This window comes from Monodelphis domestica, chromosome 3 (assembly GCF_027887165.1).
Source record: "Monodelphis domestica isolate mMonDom1 chromosome 3, mMonDom1.pri, whole genome shotgun sequence".
Classification (NCBI taxonomy): domain Eukaryota; kingdom Metazoa; phylum Chordata; class Mammalia; order Didelphimorphia; family Didelphidae; genus Monodelphis; species Monodelphis domestica.
The window spans coordinates 97417530-97420864 of record NC_077229.1 but is presented as its reverse complement, the minus strand read 5'-3'; positions in this window follow the sequence as shown (position 1 = coordinate 97420864).

Genomic DNA, 3335 nt, shown 5'->3' with positions numbered 1-3335 from the left:
AAGCCTGGGGGACTGGGAAGATGGTGGTATCCTGGAGAGTAATAGGAAAGTTGGGAAGAGGGGAAGGTGGTGGAGGGAATAATTCATGCTATTTTTAGACAGATTTGAGTTTGAGGCCACAGAATTCATTGAACATAGCTAAAAAAAATGGGGCAAAAAATTCAGTACTCCAGTAAGGATCACTCTGCCTCCAGACATCTCCTCAGATTCCTCCTAATTAACCTCCTAGTCTTTCTCAAAATTGCACTTAATATTTTCTGAGAACCCAGATAAAAACCAAGGAATATAATAAAATAAGGAAAGGTTGGGAAAACAGAGAAGCTTCCTTGCCCATGGTGTCCCAGAACACCAGGATTAACAGTAGCTACCAGTCTTGGGTGCTTGGAACCTTCCCTCTTCTCAAACCCCAGGCCTCTCACCTCTGAGAGGTAGTTGGGTGGCACTACCTAGAGTGCTTGGTCTAGAATCAGAATTCAAATCTGGCCCCTGTAACTTACTAGATATGTGACCTGGACAACTCATTTAACCTCTATTTGCTTCAGTTTCCTCATCTATAAAAATGGTTCTAATAATAGCACCTACCTCCCAAAGATATTATGAAGATCAAATGTGATAATAATTGTAAAATGCTTAGCACAGTGCCTGGCACATAGTAGGTGCTATATAAATGTTAGCTATGATGATTATTATTTTTCTATTCTAAGGTCTGGATCAATCACTCAAAATGCCAGTCAACAAATATTTATTAAGGATCCACTAGCACTGAGCTAAATTTTAGGGATACAAATTGAAACAAAAGCAATCCCTGCCCTCAAGGAGCTTATAATCTAATGGGGAATACCTTTTCTAAGTAATCATTTTTGTTTTATGTCTCAGTTAACTTTAATCACCAGAAGTTCATTGAATAAGGTTATCAAGGAAATGAATGTGACTTTAACATTTGTATATGATTCCTTTTTTAAATTGAATTTTATTTTTCAATTACATGTAGAAACAATTTTTGACAACTGTTTTCTGACATTTTGTGATCCAGATTCTCTACTTCCCTTCTTCCCCCTCCCCAGGGGATAAATATTCTTTTTATTTGCTTATTTATTTTTAATTGATTTTATTTAATTTTTAAAATGTTTTCCATGGTGACATGATTCATTTTCTCTCCTTCCCTTCTACCCTCCCCCCTCCCAGAGTTGACAAGCAATTTCACTAGGTTACACATGGATTATCACGCAATACCTATCTCTATATTATTCATTTTTGTAATAATCTTATAAAATCAAAACCCCAAATCCTGCACCCATATAAACAAGTAATAAATCATATGTTTTCATTCTCATGTCTACTCCCACAGTTCTTCCTCTGGATGTGGATGGCATTCTTTCTCATAAGTCCCTCAGAGTAGTCCTGGATCATTGCATTGCTGCTAGTAGCCCAGGGGGTAAATATTCTGCTAGAGGTTATGTAAGATTCCTTTTTGGAAGGGAACCTGTAAAGTAATGTTTTGCTCCACTGAACCAAATTCAGTTGCTAAACAAGAAACACAGCAGTATCTTGCATTCTCTGCACCGTTCTCAACAATGTGATTATAAGGCTATGGTCCACTGGTGAGAATTCTTTATAAAAGAATCTCTATGGGCTTTCAATAAAATGACTCAGTTCTCTCCCCCATGCCCCCCCCCCATCAAAACAAAGGCAATGCACCAAATAAAATTAAATTAAAAACAAAGAAAAGAGAGGAAAAGAAGAAAAATCTCAGGGAGGGGACAAAAATCTCATAGAAAAACTAACAGAAAAACTCAAGAAATGAGCAAGAAAAAAAGGGAGTATCCAATAGAAGGAACAGAAGAAAAACAATGATGCAAAATAAAATGAGAAAATATTTCCAGAAAGACAGAACAAGACTGGACCAAGAAGTATATAGTAATAAAAAGAGCTATACCTAAGAGAGAATGGACATTCAACATGAATCTCTAGAGTAGCTTAGAGTCACAATGTTATATAGGAACATCTGGCACATTTAACATGGGAAATCAGATCAATAAAGATAAAGGTGAGATTTTAAGAAGTCAATAAGGGGACATCTAGGTGACTCAGTGGATATAGAGCTAGGCTTGGAGATGGGAGGGTCTAGGTTCAAATTTGACCTCAGATACTTCCTAGCTGTGTGACCCTGGGTAAGTCACTTAACCCCAACTGCCTAGTCCTTACCTCTAATCTGCTTTACAACCAATACAGAGTATTGATTCTAAGATGGAATATAAGGGTTTTTTTTTTTTAAGAAAAGAAAAAAAAGGAGGTAGAAAAGATGGTGGAAAATTTCCAGGAAGCGATGGACCCTCTGATCAGAATATACAAAGGCAGGGCAAAATTCTTAACAATAAAATTGAAAGCCCCCTCCTCCCAATTTCTACAGACCAAAGCCTCAAAGCCAACAAAACAATCTGAGAACTATTGCTCTCCCAGAAACATACAAATAATCAAAGCCTCTAAAAGCCTTACTGCAGGACCATTTTGCTGCTGTCCCTGCAACTCACTGCCCAGGGAAGCTATCCATCTCTCTGTGACAGGCTATCTGAGACAGATTTGGAGAGGTGCAATGGCAGAGGTGGAAAACCTGAAGCAGAGGTGGGTCTAAAGCATTTTGGTGGGGAAATGGACTAGCACTGCTACACAGGACCAGTGTTACAGGAGAGACCAGACTAGCAGCTCTGATAAAACCATTTTCTACTCTGGTCCTTCCTATTCATCAGCCTCCCAGGCAGCACCAGACATGAGGCAGTTGGGACTAATTAGGTCACTTCCTATCCCTTTGTCTCACACCTATGGTTAAGATGACAATGAATAAGTTGTGAGGTACCGTATGACCCAAAGCAAGTCACTTAACCCTGATTGCCTAGCCTGTGATGCTCTTCTTAGAATTGATACCAAGGCAGAAGGAAAGGTTTGTTTGTTTTTTAAAGGTGCTGTGGGAGTCCAGCTCTTCCATCCCCAACCCAGCATAAGAAAACTAAAAAGTAACAGAAGCAGACTCTTCCGTTAGGTTAAAAAGACACTATATAAGGAGGGAGAGAGAGAGAGAGAGAGAGAGAGAGAGAGAGAGAGAGAGAGAGAGAGAGAGAGAGAGAGAGAGAGAGCGAGCGAGCCCCAGTGGGGACTAGAAGAGAGTTTGCACCAGGAAAACCAGTTTGAGGCAAGGCACATAGACTAAAGCCCTACAAACATGTAACAAAGAACTGTCCAGGAGAAATATAAATTTAAAAAAAGAAAGAAGAAGGAAGAAATATTGAGGATTAAGGGGAAACCCAAGAGGTAATCCCTGATGGAAAAAAAATAATTCT